This window comes from Nelumbo nucifera, chromosome 4, assembly GCF_055504915.1.
Source record: "Nelumbo nucifera cultivar China Antique chromosome 4, China Antique-T2T, whole genome shotgun sequence".
Classification (NCBI taxonomy): Eukaryota; Viridiplantae; Streptophyta; class Magnoliopsida; order Proteales; family Nelumbonaceae; genus Nelumbo; species Nelumbo nucifera.
In genome coordinates, this window is record NC_142652.1 from 27513606 (window position 1) to 27531282 (window position 17677).

The 17677-nt window shown below is 40.3% G+C and overlaps 1 pseudogene across 1 annotated transcript; it reads right to left on the bottom strand.

Annotated features, from left to right (window-relative positions):
• Positions 1 to 941: 941 nt before the first annotated feature.
• Positions 942 to 11013, bottom strand: LOC104602929 (uncharacterized; annotated as a pseudogene). Its single transcript, XR_016068556.1, has 4 exons — positions 10467 to 11013; positions 9570 to 9661; positions 8245 to 8363; positions 942 to 1216 (listed from the first exon to the last, which is right to left on the bottom strand). The product of XR_016068556.1 is annotated as an uncharacterized LOC104602929 (transcript).
• Between the last annotated feature and the right edge of the window lie 6664 nt (positions 11014 to 17677).

Below are 17677 nucleotides of genomic sequence, written 5' to 3' on the forward strand. Positions count from 1 at the left end.
TTTTTAGTTGGTTTTTCTATGTCAATTCGAATTGTTCAACAAACATACGTAGGTCGGGTAAAACTCCTAACCGGGTATGAATCCAACTATATACATTTTTGCAAATGGACCCAATATAGTTATACATGATCCACATGTGGATCTAAAATTGGTAGGACCCCTCAGGATTAGACTGGTTTCATACCCTACCTTGCAACCTCTTTAACCCACCATTGACCCGAATATTCGAATTGTTCAAACTATAACCCAACCATGATTTTACGTCTAATTCTCCTAAAATCCAAACTTTGGTAAAAAATCATGTGGTTTTTTATGAAATATCTGACATCCCCATTCGACCAAGTCACTAGGTCATGAACTACACTCAATGTATATTCAAAATTATAGAGGCCATAACTTTGCACACGATTGTCCAATTTAGGGTAATTTTTCAAGAGTTATGCATCTAAAGTGCCAACGATGTCTCACTTCGCTATTTTTCACCAGAAAAACCCTTTTTTCCTCAAATTATTTTTAGCATTTTTTTATAAATAACAACTCTAAAAATTAGTTAAAAATATAAATTTAACATGAAATAATTCTTATATACATATATTATATGTAAAAATAAATTATACATTGTTTATTGATAAAATACATGTTTATATGTTGATGCATATATCAATACATGTTTATTGATAAAATACATACATACATACATACATAAATATAACGTATTACATACATACACAGTATGTGAAATATGCTGACGTGTCATGGTCTGACCCAACGATTCATTGCTACTTTGTGGAGATATGGTGTATTGTGTTTGATGCACCTAAACCAGATAACGAAGAAACAAAAAAAAAATAATAATAATAATAAAATAAAATCCTAGAATTTCTCTTTTTTTTTTTTATTTCATTGCATCCATACGTTTTTAACTCATGGAATCAGAGCGCTTAGAAGATACAATTGTATTAAGATTAAAAATTCCTATTTTTCTTCACAATAGCATTATAAATTATGAATTACAAAGAAGGATTGACAGCCAATTTTCTAGTGTGCTGTCTTTATTGTCGCCATTAACTTGCAATTACAACCATGTGAAACGTCATATGAACAAACTACATGTTTTGAGTTGCCAACGATGATAACTCACACAGGTTTCTTCACAACAAGAACGGGGCACTTTGCAGTGTGAACACAGTAGTTGCTCACGCTTCCTAGGACAGCCCTGTTTCAACAAATTCATCTTAGCATTCAAATGTGCAATATGAACCGCCAAAACTAAAATCAGGCATTTTAATTGCTGCCATAATTGCTTTATGAAACCATTTATGAATTATCATGGATAACTAGCAGTCCAGCAGTTACAAAAAAGGTGAAAGAATTCTAAAAAGGAAGTGATGTGTAAATATGCCTAACCTTCTTCACTTCTCATAAATGCGCATCATATGATTTAGTTCTGCTCAAAGTACCAATCTAACAAGGAGGCCTTTGTTTAAAAGAGTTATTACTTAACTGTGGTGGTTTACAACACTAGCATGCGCAAGAATATGAATAATTTATATCATTCCAATAAACAAAATTGTAGCAACATATAATTTTCTACCAATTATATTTGTCCACTTTACACTGCAAAAGTTACATAATTGATTACCCAAAACCGGAACCTGGGAAGGAGCATCCAAATGGTAAAAGTGTTGTTTTGCCCCAAACCTAATTCCATGTGGTTTGGTTACATACAAAGTGAGGCAGACAAAACTATCCAAGGCAAGCCCTGCCCTTGTATTATCTACAACAATCTATGAGCCTTCTCCATTTCTCAGGCCTGTACTGTTCTATGCACACTGAAACTAGAAAGACATTTGCTCGGGTTATAGTTGAGTTGGCCAAGGATGTCACGTGGCAATTTCTTGCTGCCGCTCCCCCCTCTTAGGCCATGTCGACGTCATGCACAATGGAAGAACACGATTAAGGAGTGTCCTACACGGACAAGAAAACGAACTCCACCAGGGAAGAGGAAACCTCCCGAAGATCTCGGCGAGCGCCCTCATCTCGACAACTTCAGAAGCCCTATCCATCTAGGACAGGGATGCCCAACTATAAATAGGGATTCCCTACTCGAGGTAAGGGACTTTTGGAACTACACTCTTTGAATATCTCTTGCACTATGTCTTTAGCTTGGACCAACACTATTTCAACTTGAGCGACGGAGTACCTACCCGGGGAATAACTCCTCGTACCTCGGACCTTTCTCCTGATTGTAGATCTCGGTGCGGGGATTCGTCCTTCCGCCTCGGCCTCGTCCAGTTGGCAGGATTATCTGACTATGTCCTTGGTTCGAAACACGTCAGATCGGACAACATAGATTGGCACCATCTATGGGATGCGTACAAAAAGTTATTTCCCAAACCCCTTTCTACGCACTAAAAGCAACCATGCCTAATAACACATCCAACCGCTCTGGAGCTTGTTCCCCATCTCAGGGATCCTGCTCACTTCGCAGCCCTCCGCCTCATGCAGGTACAACAAATGGAAGGAGAGACCTTGAAGGAATACTTGGCGAGGTTCAACGCCAAGGCCCTTCAAGTAAAAAATTCTATACTAGTTGGTGGCCATGACCGCCATCATGAGCAGGTTGCGCTCCTCAATGTTCAGCTTCTTTTTGCAAAAGAACCTCCGCCCAACCTGACCGCGCTCATGAAGCATGCGCAGAAGTATATGAACGCCGAAGAGGCCCAAGCGCTGTGCAAGGAGGATGAAGACTAGCACGACCGAAAGCGCAGAGACCATGACAGCCGAAGACTGGACCGAGACGCCAAGAGGTAGGATCGCCAACCTGACCACAGACTAAGGACCCCACCATTGACATATCATAACTTCACTTCATTCAACGCTTCGCGGGCCGAGATACTTATGCAAATCCGTGACCGCAACTTCGTTAAGTGGCCCGAGAAGATAAAAACCCAGGGCAACAAGAAAAGTTGAAACAAGTATTGTGATTTCCACCAAGACCACAGCCACGAGACCAAAAACTACCATGACCTCCGCCACCACCTGGAAGACCTCATCCGACACAGATACCTCCGTGGCTTCATCGACATCAAAGAACATAAACCCAAAGAAGAGCTACACCTCACTAGCGATCCCCCAATTCGAGCTCCACCTATTGGGGTCATCGCCATCATCTCGAGCAAGAAGACCATTATAGAGGGGAACAACTAAGCACGGAGGACCTGCATCGAAGAGCTAGAGTGCTAGGAATTCAAATGCAGTGACAACAATCAATGTCGAGCACTATCGACAACCAAGTTGTACAAACTCAATGAATAAAGAATTTTCTTTTAAGCACAAACGACCAAACACCTGCACACAATCCGGCCAAACTCTGACAGCCAAACTCCACATTGACCAATGGTCACAGCACGACGGCATCCTCGTACCCGGCCAACCTATAAAACGGTTGGGGCCTAACAATCATTGAGACTTGATCGACCATAAATGGTCTGAGGCCATGACAAACCATCAACGAGTACCGCGGGAACGATGTCCCCGCTACAGAATGGCAAGGGGACGACCATCGAACTTTGTGCACCCTCCCTCCTTGTAGTTAGAGCAGAGCTAACCAAAGACCACAACTAGACCAGTCAAAGAGTGTGAAGCTTTCTAAGCCCAAGTGCCACCAAACTCCCCGGCAATGTTGAGAACTTGGAAGCACCTCGGCCAACCTAAGACCGAGGCCACTAGGCCAAAGACTTTGGCCAACGCAAGATCGAGGCCACCAAGCTAAAGACCTCGACCGACGAGCATCAAGCCAAGCACCTTGGCCAACCTAAGATTGATGCCACTAGGCCAAAGACCTCAACCAACACAAGACCGAGGCCTCAAAGCCGAAAACATCGACTGGCAAGCATCATGCTAAGAACCTTGGCCAACCTAAGACCGATGCCACTAAGCCAAAGACCTCGGCCAACACAAGACCGATGCCACAAAGTCGAAGACCCCGGCCATCTGGCGTCAAGCCCAAGACCTCAACCAACATGAGACCGAGGCCACGAAGCCGAAGACATCACATTAATTTTCCACTAGGATCCTTGGCACGCTCCTGGGCATCAACGATGACAACATCTTCACGATTACCCATTCTATACACCAATGTCCACCCATGACTTGGCATCAATTTCGAGTTGACACTCACCTCAACTGTACTTTGGGCCTAAAAATTCTAACCCTGGAAGTCTGGAATCGTCATTCTCCCTTTTTTTATTGATATTTGATGCCATCTAGGTATAAAAAGGTAAAAACATTGTTTCTATTGAAAGAAACGCTAAAATGGCATTTGAAGTGACCATCACAGGATCTGACATTCAATTTTGCTGAAATGGCTTGAAACTGTTCATCCAACAAAAAAAAAGGAGTAAAAAAGCAATTCCAAAAAGTCTGAATGGGTTCCCCACAGCAGGTTGGAAACACATGGGTGCCATGGGGTTGGTGTGGGGAGCCAATCCAAACTCCCAAACACCTATCGAACGGGCTGAACCCCTGAATAACATCGGCCACCTTCAGAAATTGACGCATCACCAGCAGTTGGTAGAGAGTGAATCCCTCTTACCAAGAGTTAGTAGCATAGTCATCCAGCTTGTTCTGATGAGCCTCCAAAGCTCTACACTCAGCGACGCTCTCCTCCTTCGCCCAAGCTATCTTCGCTTCAACCTCCCCGAGCCCCTTCCTCAGCACCTCTCATGCATCATGGAGTAGCCCTTCAGCTTGCGGATGGTGTTGTCCCTTTCCTCGACGGCGCGCTTCAATTCGACCAACTCCGCCTTCAGTTGAGCGTTCTCGATTTCTTGCAACTCATAAAATCGCCACAACCCGTGGAGGTGGTCGACATGGCTGACAACCGAATAAACCAGCTATACGGCACCAAATAGTTAATACAAAAGAAAAGAAGAGAAATAAGGAAGAACAAGTAAAGCCGAACTTACCGCCATGATCTGATGGAGAGCCACACTCTCCAGGAAGGTGCTAGTGCGACTACTAGTTTCTTTCCTAATACTAGGGGACATCACACCCCAGGCAAGTTGCTCTGCCATCCCCTTCATCTCAAGGGTGTCCTCTGGCCGAACTGACCATTGTGGCATGTACACACCGATCGATCCCTCAGTCGAAGCATATTCCAGAGCATCGCCCCTCTGCGATGAAGATCGCTCAAGCTGAGTTGTGGCCTCCTTAGAGTCAAATACCATGACTTTCTTTGTCAACCTCAATCTCTTCCCCTGCCGAGGCATGAACTCTGCCAAATGGCATTGAAGCTTCGCGGCCCCGGGCTGCACGCCCGAGGTCCTAGCCACTTGTGCCTTCCTCATAGCCGCAACTTGCATACACTGAGATCTCTCCTCAGCATCGGCCATGTCTGAATTTGCACAAATCACCACAAAGTTAGAACCAAGTGAAGATAGGCTCATAAAAAAAAGGGAGACCACATAGTTCAAGGACCAGACGGGGATTTTTCGGCCAAAGGGCACATCAACCCAGCCAAGGTAGCAATCGGGATGATATGTACTCCCTGATGTGCACCCGCACTATCCTCCTCACAATAGCTATCTCTTTCTTCAACAACTCGGCCTGGGAAGGACCCTTATCCTTGGTCCTCAGAACGGGCAGGGTAAGGGAGAACGACCAACCTCCTCAGGACTTCATAAAGAAGAAACCCTCTTTCTAGTGCTTAATGGAAGAGGGAGCCCCAACGAGTGCCTTGATGTTTGGCCTAACCGACAGGTACTAGTACCCCTACTTGTGCTTCTTCAAGTGGAGAAAGTATTTAAACATCGACAAGGTAATCTCAATATCCTTGAGAGTGTAGTAGAAGAGCAGCCCAACTAGGTACTGAAACGAGTTTGGCATCAACTAAACAGGTAGGACCCGATACCACCTCAAGACAGCCACTACCCTAGGATCTAAAGGGAACCTAGGGCCGATAATCAAACTATGGAGGTACACACAAATCTCCCTAGGACGGACCGAACTGGCCCTCTCCCCGATCCTAGGACACCCCGGTTCGTACTCCTTGGGAATAAGATACACTTCCCAAATTCGAGCCAGGTCGGCTAGAGAAAGGCTACACGGAGCCGAGGCAACTGCTCCCTAAATTTCCTCTCGAGGGATTGCTCTTCTGACTCCAAATCGGCTTCAACCACCTCGTCGGCACCAGTCTCCCAAGCACCAATCTCTCAAACCTCAGTGTTGCCCTCGTCATCAACCTCAGTCATATTGGCATCGATCTCCGGTACCATAACCTCAGTCGCCTCGCGTTGAGGACTACCCTCGCTCTCATCCCCAAAGTATACCCAATGAAAAGGGAAGACAAGGAAGACGTAGTGGAAGACATCTTACTGAAGAAAAAAGAAGCTCAGGACGCCTGAGAAATCAAGCAAGGGGCGTCAGCCGAACTCCAAGGTGCAAACTCTTTCCAAATGACAAAGTGAAATGGCTCACCTACCCCCTTTTTACAAAGACATCCAACGGTTCAGATTAAATTAGATCAATGGCACCGATTCGATGTCGTACTTCGCACGTACGTGACCTCGGGGAGACGAACCAATCTTACTTTGGGCCATTCAACTCAAAGAAACTAAAATCCCTCTACCGAGGACACATAATTCTTCCACACCCAGTCGCAGCTGAGCACGACACTCCTCAACTTCGAAACCAGGGGAGTGGTGTTCAGGTGATGGTTGAGTTGGCCAATGATGCCACGTGGCAATCTCTCGTGGTTGCCCCCTCTCAGGCCACGTCGACGCCACGCGTAACATAAGAACACAACTAAGGAGTGTCATGCACGGACAAGGAAGTGAACTCCACCAGGGAAGAGGAAACTTCCTGAAGACCTCGGTAGACACCCTCATCTAGACAACTCCGGAAGCCCTATCCACTAGGACAAGGACGCACAACTATAAATAGGTATTCCCCACTCGAAGTAAGGGACTTTTGGAATTACACTCTTTGAATACCTCTTTGCACTATCTCTTCGGCTCAGATCAGCATTATTCCAACTTGCTAGTCCTGGCTACATCCTTCTCTACCCTACCAACTTGAACATCGAAGTACCTACTCGGGGAATAACTCCTTGGGCCTCTGACCTTTCTCTTGATTGTAGATTTCGGTGCGCGGCTTCATCCTTCCACCTCGGCCTCGTCCAGTTGGTGGGACTATCTGAATGGGTCATTGACTTGCATTGCATAATGAATTATTTTAGTGGTACTGACTACTTATGTTCTCCTTGGTGGTAGTTACCTTGGACTAATAAAGTGTTATATATTCTTGCTTTCAACCAGGGGTGTCAACGGATCGAATTCGAATCGGATCAGGCAATATCTAAATTCAAATCCGATTAGAAAATCCGATATTCGAATTTGATTAGATATCCGACGAATATTGAAAATTAATATCCGAACTCGAATCCGATTAAATATTCAAATATTCGATTCGATCCAAATTCGATTAATTAATTATTTTAGATAATTAATAAATATATAAAATAAATATTTTATATATATAAAGTATATAAATTATTTATGTAACTTAATTATTATATATATAAATTATATAAAATATTTTATATATTATATATAAGAATTAAATAATCGATCGAATTCGGATATTTATCAAATCGAATCAGGTCATATCCGAATTCGACCGATTAGATATTCGAATTATTTGAATTCAATTCGATTATGTTGAATATCGAATTCAAAATCAGATTTTCGAATACCGTTGACACTCCTTTGTGGCTCTTATTTCCTTCAATATGAAAGGAATTAGTTACCTTGGTTAAAAAGAAAGTCCTAAAATCTTCTTACCAAAAGGAGAAAGTCCGGGGTAAGAAAATTGTGTAGAGGAAGGCCAAGTTTCTTCTATGTTTGCCTTCCAATGTTTTCTTTTGGTAGGCAAATGGGCTATATAACAGGGGTAGCCCTTCCTTGAAGGCAGGATTCAACCCCAAGTTTCCGCTACAACCAGTCAAAGACTTTACCTGCAAGCTAGCTAGCACTTTGTGTTGCTTTCCAAGTTTAGTCTATCAAGCTGTTGTCGACCATTTTTTATGCATGTATTTTCTGCAAGTCTTGTTCTTGCTGAAGATTGAAATCCCATTATTCATTGCAATCGGTGATTGAAAACTGTCCTTTAATTCCCTTTTTATAATGCAATCACTGGCCTTTACAAACAGTAAAATAGACTTCAAACAAGAAGAATACTAACCTCTTTATTACTCCACGCCCATGGCTACCCAGGATAAGAAGACTGATATTAAACTTCTCAACTGCTTCACATATGGCCTCTTTAGGATCCCCAATCACTGAAATTGTTTCTGCTGTTACCTGTGGAAAGGGAAGCAATTCAGTGTGAAATGTGAATACACTTCCATGTCTTCAATTATTTCAGTATGAAGAGAAAACAGAAAACAAAAGAACCACTTTAAACTGTCATCATGACCAGTGTTACAGGGACATGAACACGGGAATCAGAATCCATTGCATGTCTGGGAATCTGACTTGGTGAGGCGAAGAAACAAGGATTTGCAGACACAAATAAAAGGTATAAAGTTTTAAAATAGTTCATATTTTATTGAATTTTAACATTATAAACCTATAGAAAAAGGTTTAAAAGATTATGTTTGTTACTTAATAACATTTTATAGGAAGAACAACATTCATTGTATACATTAGCTGTTCATTTATGCTGCATAAGCAACAGAAAAAAGAAAAAATGTCACATAGAAGCATCCTTCAAGAATTCGCGGGGTGTCACAGTCCAATGCATGTTTGATTCAGACACTTTATCCATTTGGTAGAGTTCATGCAAACACTGGTTACGTAAAAGATTAACTGAAACCTATGTACGAAGTTACGAAGGAAAAAAGTCTACAAAGGTAATTAACATTACAGGTATATTGAAACCCTTTCATTAACTATTACTGTTATTCATTGATCCCATGTTATAAGTTGACTGACTCAGGTCAAGTTACTTGTACACAAAAAATTGAACGCCATTCTCCTATTCCCAACCTTTTTCTTTATTTATTTAGTAAACTGTATGAATTGAACAATCACTATTTAAGAAATATTCATAAAAAAATCACTATTTAATAAATCCAGATTCAGAATTTCATCAAATAACATCACAGACCTTATGAAAAACCTAAAGACCATGCTTCAAAAGACCATAAAAAATGGATAACAGGGGAGGGCACCTAACTCCTAAAAATATTTAAAGGGCTAATTACAAGGACATTTAGATTCATGTTCAATCTTCCACTGGAAAATATTAATCTGCTTCTACCTTTTCCTGCATCAAGTTGGACTTGTTTAGAATCTATTATATGGATTTGAACTACCTAACTTGTGCTTTTGTTGATATATATGTACAGGGAGAGGTGATTTCACTGGTTCATATAGTTCCTCCTGTTTTCATGCATCACAAATGCCGATTAAGTTTCTATTGAAAATAAAGTAACAAAGCATTGACATCACCATAAAAACAAACCATCAGTGAAAACTGAGAAGGACTAACTCGAGTTGTAGTACCCCGCGAGCAGCACATATTTCCTTTGCTCGTGACAAGAGAGCAGATCAAAGCTTCTGTTGATGTTCTTGGACAGATTTAATCAAATCCGGATCTGTTAAAAAGCAAGAAATTTACAACAGACAAAGAAGTCAGCAAAGAGGCTAGGGTGTCAATGGACCGGTTTTGTGTTGGACCATTCAAATCAAAATCAATTCGAACAGATTGGACATAACAATAAGACATATTGAATTGAACTGGTCCAGACATAATGGTCCAAAGTATTTATTGGATTTGATTGGATCCGGTCCATCCATAAGGATATATATTGGATTGAGTCAGATTGATAGAATATAAGAGTACAGGTGATTGGATTGGACCTGGTCCATTTGTAATGAATTCATATTGGACCAGATCGGATTCGACCACCAAATCTGGTACAATTGACACCCCTATCAGCGATTATGATATTCTAACAATGATCTAAATCTTTTATAGCCCAAACAAAAAACAACAGCAAGACATCATTTCCCCCAATATCATGACAATGTTTTAAAAGAGCGGTTAATAATTCAAGAACCCAACATTGTTTTCTGCAGACACAACCACAACAAAGCAACAAGGAGAGATGACTGCAAATTTAGGTAAAGAAATCCACTGATTTCATGCTGTAACATCAAAATCCAAAAGATTTGTGTTGCCATTAAAAACTTCAACCTTTAAATAGAACATACATTATTTTCTATATAACCAAAATCCAGAAAAAAAAAACATAACAGGGGAAAAAGGTAAAGGAAAACTGCAAATTAACAAATAAAAAATATCAATTTCTGCGAAAAGGAGACAGGAACCGGAAAGAGTAACTATAACAATAATCTAATATAGCCTGATAAGAAGAATCTGGCAGAGGAAACACGTACGAACAGCACCGTAGGACGCCGCGCTGAGGTAACTGAGATCGGTGATAGGCTGTACAGTAAAGACAACGAGGGGCGACGTGGAGATGCTGTTATGAAGGTTATCGAGTGTCCACTCTAGGGCATAGTGGCTGAACTCGCTCTCATCAATAGCCACCATCACCTTCTTCCCTCCTTCCTCCGCCATTTCTCTTCTCCACGGTTTGAAGTTCACAAGACGAACATGAAATACAGTGATTGAACGGAAGCCCTGCGGTTATTGGATTGATGATGAGCACATGAGCTCGTGGGGTAGCTCGGACGCTATTAATACTTAATAGTCCCGTGGAGAGAGAGAGAGATTTGTCAAATCCACTGTCTTCTGCATCACGCTTCTCTCTGTCTCACCATTAATTCTCTTCCCTCCGTGGGGTGTGGACAGAGAAGATAGGCTTGGATCGGAGCCTTGGACCAGTTGGTCGTTGGATCAGACTCAACTTCTAAACTTACACGTGTCAGACTCCCATACGAAATGCAGAACCACTGTGGAACCAGGAGAGAACATCTGTTAATAATTCCCATCTCCGTTCTTGTTCCCGTCCCCATTCCCGTCAAGGTTATTTTTATTCCGACGGGGATTTCCATTTCACGTAATTTTTTATAATGTTAATAATTTTGTTTTTATTATAAAAATAAAATAATATAAATTTACAATCTATTAAAAAAGATTCAATCATATTTTTAAAACATTAATATATAGACGTATGTGTATATATAACATATATATACATATATATATGTGGGGATCCCACGGGTGGGGAGCGAGGTCCCCGTGGGGCGGGGAGTTCTCTCCCCGTCCCCGCTAATGGGGATGAAAATTTCCCTATTGCCGTCCCAGCGAGGGGAAATCATCCCCATCCTCGCCCCATTCGAGGCGGATCCCTATGGGGATCGGGGAAATGGGGAAAATTGCCATTCCTAGCTCGGATCATATCCAAACTCATCATGCGTTTTACGAAATTTCCTTGAGTCCATATCGAATGACGCCAGTGTCACAAGACTCACGCCACATCAAAACTCAAAAGTGGTTCAATTCCAACTGGTTGCATAGGTAAATCTGTCATGTAATTGAAAAAGATGAGTTGTTAAATAGCCAATTTTTTTAAGGGTAATTTATTACAACACCTATAGATTTACTTCAAACCTATACTATAGTTTTCATTTTATTAAAGGGAAGGGAAAAGATATGGTATGGGAAGAGTTTTAACCAATCAAAACCCACCCTTGAATTTTAATAAATAACACTTGATTGGCTATCACGTTTATGATTCCAGTTGACTGATCAAAAGTTTTTCAGATATCATATATTTTCCATATCATAGTCGAACGCTAACACCCATAATAGTTTTCAACCTATTTGCTTAATCAATTTGTCATTAATATCCATTCGCTTTTGGTGAAGTTATTTATTCAATTAAATGCATTTTATCTGAATAAGTGCTTTTTGGAAAATATTTATCCGAGTAAGTGTATTTATTCATATTCTTTTATTTCCTAAGACTGCATTTGTTTTCGGTATAAATGTGAATCGATGTAAAATTCCACCACCAATTCATATTTACATGCATTTGTTTTTAGTGTAAATACGAACTAGTGTAAAACTCCACACCTGATCCGTTTTTTCAAGCGTTTGCTTCCAATGCCAAGTTTACATCAAAAATCGATGTAAACCATCTAATTGGCTGAATTTTTCATCGATTATCAATGATTTTTCCATCATTGATTGACTTACATAAATGGTCCATTCAAATTTTAAACCAATTGATTGACTTTTACATCAACGATTTTTCCTCTGAAATCAAATGCAAACCAAGTAAATAAGGCAATGGCCATTTTAGCCATGAAAAGCCATTAGTAGAAGGGGCAATTTTGTCTCATGAAAGTGTTGGCAACTTGCCCCTAGTTAGGCAAGTGATACCCAAGGGAAATAAATTATCCATGAATCCCACATAAAATCTGAAAAAGGAACATAGGTATATCTTGGTTAATGGGAACCAAGATCCCAGTGACTAACTTTCCCCCTCTCAAAATCTAAAAAGTGAATAGGCCCTAAGAAGTATTTATTTTGTCATCCAAAAATAGTAATATCATCACCTAAGCCCATCCCCCAACCCATAATCCCCTCAACCTAGGTGCAGACGGGATTTGATCCCAAGTCTCCACTATGATTAGCAGGAGAGCTTACCAACCAACTAGTTGGCACCTTGCAACTTTCCTCAACTTTTAGATGCCTCGAGGAGGAAATGGATTGTTGTTATTTTGTATTAAATTTGAATTGCTCACAATGGGTTAATTTTCAATGTTAAAAGGTCTTATATTAATTGGGTTGCTAATAATGTTAATTTTGTTTTACAGTCATAAATCTATTGCTAAGAATTTACTAGGTTGTGTTTGGTTTGAAATAATAAAATAACCGAGATAAAAGCAACATTCTATTAATAAAGTGGGTGTTCGGCACCAATGCATTTCGCTAGTCACCTGTTTCATCAACTTGCCACTAAAAAAAAGAAAAGAAAAAAAAACATAAATGTTCTTTTTTTTTATAGAAATAGGAGGAGCTATACAAGGCAGGCAGGGAGTAGCTCAACCCCACAAGTCACCCCAATAGATATATATTAAATCCCTAAGGCTCAGTTTGGAAGGAGTACAAATGCAAATATGTAGAGTGCAAAACCTTATATTTTGTATTATTTTGTATGTATTTGCATTTGTATTCCTTCCATACAAATACAAATTTGTAGAGTGCAAAACCTTATATTTTGTATTATTTTATATGTATTTGCGGTGTATATATTTGCATTTGTACTCTTTCCAAACTGAACCTAAGGAGATTAATGCCACAAAGAGAAATAGAATCATTCGAATAAGAAAGAACTTCCTTTTCTGTCCAGCCAACAACTTGATTGGCTTCTCTGGAAACATGATGATACTCCACTCTGCAACAAAGATGCTCGTGAACCTTCCTGCATTCTTCCAAAATTGTCTTCAATCTCCACAAAATGTCAGTCTTCTTTAGGCATGATTTAAAAACATAAATGTTCTTAAATCACGTTTCGTAAGTTAGTTTTTGGAAAAAAAAAACACATTGTTACAAACTTACAATGATTAGATTTAAGATCCATGAGAGGAGAGGTTTCTTGAAACATCAAATTAACATTTCTTGAATCACCTTGAATCGTCAAAGTAATGCAGCGCATTGAAATTTGAAAAATGAAAACAACTTTTATGAGAAGTCTTGTGGTTGTCATAATGAAAATATTATAAAAATAAAATCAAAGCACTTTAAACACACGGTCAGCATGCACCTCCACCAACACGTGTATTTGTGTGTACGTGTATCTGTGTTTTCCAAGAAAAAAAATTGGCATTCATGATTCTTGGTGAAAATAAGGCTGTGTTTGGTTTGAAGGAAAAAGTAGGGAAAGGAAGGGAAATGTAAGGAAATCTATATCCTTTCCCTACTTTTTCCTTCAAACCAAATACAGCGTATAAGGTTTGTGAAATGCAAAGGTGTCAAGAAATATTTGAACAAAGACACATAAATGGTTATACTCAACATGAGGAACGTGGACCCAAACTGTCCATCTTACCCCAAAAGGAAAAACACTTTGCTCCCTTGATAGTAGGATTTGTCAAGTTTGGATTTACTGCAAGCAAAAACTTTTGGGCATGAGGGCATTCGGTCGCACATCAGGGTTGCACATTGGGGCATTCATATTCATAGGGAGTTTGTATTTGTATTCCTCCCAAACCGAGTCCCCCAATGTGCAACAGGATGCTCATGTTTATAGAGTGTGCAACGGTTTTGCTAACTGAATGCTTTACTTATAAAAGTATGCAACAGTTTTACTTGCAAGATCTCATCATTGAGATCATCTCTCTACAAGGCCTTGTTCATTTTTTGATAAATTACTTATCCGAGTAAATGCAATTACTTGGGAAACACTTATCTAGGCAAGTGCATTTACCCATGTTCTTTTATTTCTCATGTAAATAAGGCAATGACCATTTTATCCATAAAAATCCATTATTAAAAAGGGCATTTTTATTCCATTCAAGTATTGGCAACTTTCCCCCTAGGTGGGAAAGTTATTTACCCACTGAGGAGATAGATAAGTGATACCCAGGAAAATAAACTTTCCCTAGTCCCCACATTAATCTAAAAAAAGAACATGAGATTCTTTTTTTTTTTATCAATAACAAAATGTTTTATTAGATTATAAAAATTGTGAAACTTTGAATACAAGAGAGGGGAGATAAAATATCTTAGCTCCCCCACAACAGAGAACAAGAGGGAAAGCTAAAAAGTGGCCCAAAACAAAGAATCCTTAACCACCCCTTGCTTGGCTAACCCATCAGCCATGGAATTAGCACTTCTCTTCACCCGACTATACTTCACCTCAATATACCTACTCAGCCATTTAAATTTTTTTCTTTTCATTTCTGTAGCTCCACAAACCATTGTTGTCTTCCTTCAACCACCTAATTACCACCTCCGAGTCCCCTCCAATGATTAAGCACCGAATGTTTAATTCTCTTGCTCTTTTGATTCCTTCCAAAGTTGCTAAAATCTCTACCCTAAGAGAGTCACCCTCACTAATAGGGCCAGAGAACATAGCAAAAATAATCCCAGCCTCATTTCTGAAAACTCCCCTAATCCCAGAAGGCCCAGGATTCCTTAAACTACAACTATCAAAATTCAGTTTCATGAATCCTGAAAGAGGGGGGGACCAAGAAGGTCTAGAGGTCCTTTTGCACTAAGCCGAGGTAGCAACTTCTTTCCACTTTCTCAAAAGATTAGCTATGGAAAACTCTGAAAAAAAACTCCAAAGATTTCAGCTAATGACTGACCCTTAAGTGTATCAATTCAGTTAAATTCTCCATAAATCTTTCATTGTCTGAAAGAAGTCTAGAGTTCCTCTATTCCCATATGGACTAGCACACAACTGCTATAATGCTTCTCCACATGATCTTCCCTCTTTTCTTAGGCCATCTAGAGAACGAGGGAGAGAACAAGCTTTGCAAACTCACGAGGGGATTTCAAGTGCATCCAAACAAGGATGAAGCCCATTCCCAAATAGTCTTAGCAACCGGACAAGTAACCATAAGGTGGTAAGCCGTTTCCCTATTAGCTTTACAAAGAACACACCTATTGGGAAGTAAGCAAGAATTAAGTCTCTTTCTTTGAAGCAAGTCGGTTGTATTTATTCTTTCCAGGAAAGTTTCCCAGCAAAAACTACCAACCCGAGGAGGATTGGGTTTACTCCAAATGTCATTAATAGGGAAGGAAAGGCCAAAAGGAGCAGGAAGATGGACCAAGGTCTCAAAAAACGACGCATAGGAGAAGGAACCATTGGATGATGAAGTCCAAATTCTGGAGTCATCCTTACTCGGGTCCAAGAAAACATTTTTCAAGGGTGGCTAGTAGAGACGACAGGCAACCCAAATCTGTATCCCTTATTGTTCTCCTCAACCCTAGATTCCATCCAAAACTGGAATTAGAATCATAAGGAACTAAGAAAGAAGAAATGGGTTTATTCTTCAAGTCTGACAACGCATATAAGGAGGGAAATTGGTCCATCAGAGATGAGTCCCCATCCCAAGGCTGCTCCCAGAATTTTACGAGATTACCAGAGTTCAGATCATACCTTATCCAAGGGGAGAAAACCGAAAGCAAATCATGAATGGCTTTCCAAGGAGAAGCAGTTGTAGTCCTTGCCAAGATTCCTGGATCCCAGTCATTGTCTTCCAGCCCATGTAATACTAGCCACAATCTTCGTCCAGAGTTTGTCCATTTCCATTGGAAACCTCCATAACCATTTCCCCAACAATGCCATGTTTCTTTTCCTGATATTCCCAATCCCAAGCCCTCCTAAGTGCTTGCTTCTAGTTACCACCTCCCAACTCACCCTATGGTCTTTCTTCTCCTCTCCTGGTTCCCACAAGAAATCCCTCATTAACTTTTCCACTCTACTTGAGACCTTTGCGGGAATCTTAAACACCGACAAAAAGTAAACAGGAAGGTTAGCTAGGATAGACCTAATTAAAGTGATTCTCCCCCCTAAAGAAAGATAATTTTTCCTCCATGAGGCAAGCATTTTCTCAAGTCTTTCTAGAACTGGGTTCTAGAAGCTGTCCTTCATGGGATTATCTCCTAAGGGGAGACCTAAATAAGTCAATGGCCAATCCGAAATTGCACACCCTAATAACCCCAGCATATTCACTTACCTCTCTCTCCTCCAAATTCACTCCCACCAAACAACTCTTATCAAAGTTCACTTTTAGATTGGACATCTGCTCAAATAATTGTATGGCCAATTTCAGGTTCCCTATCCAATTTATGTCCCCACATTCATAGAAAAGAATTGTGTCATCTGCGAACTGTAAGTGTGTTAGTGGTACTTGCTCCCTTCCTATTCTCCACCCTTTTACTAAGTTCCTCGCATCAGCTCTATGAATCAGTTTGCCTAAAACATCTACAACCAAAGTGAATAGGAAGGGGGAGAGTGGGTCTCCTTGTCTTATTCCCCTCGAGGCAAGAAAGAAATCCCTTACAGCTCCATTCAACAAGATTGAATAGTGGCAGCTCTTAACACAACCCCAAATCCATTTACACCATCTGTTTCCAAACCCAAAACTCCTCATCACCTACACCAGGAAAAACCAATCAACTAGATAATAGGCCTTCTCTAAATCTAGTTTGCAGACTACACCCTTCTTCTTGGGCTTCTTGAAACTTTCCAAACTCTCATTTGCAATCAAGATTTTATCAGTGATCTGCCTCTCATTCACAAATGCTCATTGATTGGATGCAATAATAGAAGGAAGAACTTTATTTATTCTTAGATGCAACACTTTTGCAATTATCTTATACAAACTATGCACCAAACTGATAGGTCTAAAATCCTTAGGGTGTGAAGTCTCTTTCTTCTTCGGGATCAAAGCAATAAAAGTGGAGTTTAAGTCCCGATTGATTATTTCCCTCCTATGAAATTCCTCAAAGACCCGCATAATATCCTGCTTCACAATATCCCAGCAATCCTAATAAAAAGCCATTGTGAATTCATCTAGGCATGGAGCTTTTGTCATATCCATCATAAACAATGCCTCATTAATCTCCTCTATGTCAAAAACCTTCTCTAACCCCTCCCTATCCGCTATAATTAGAGTAGGCC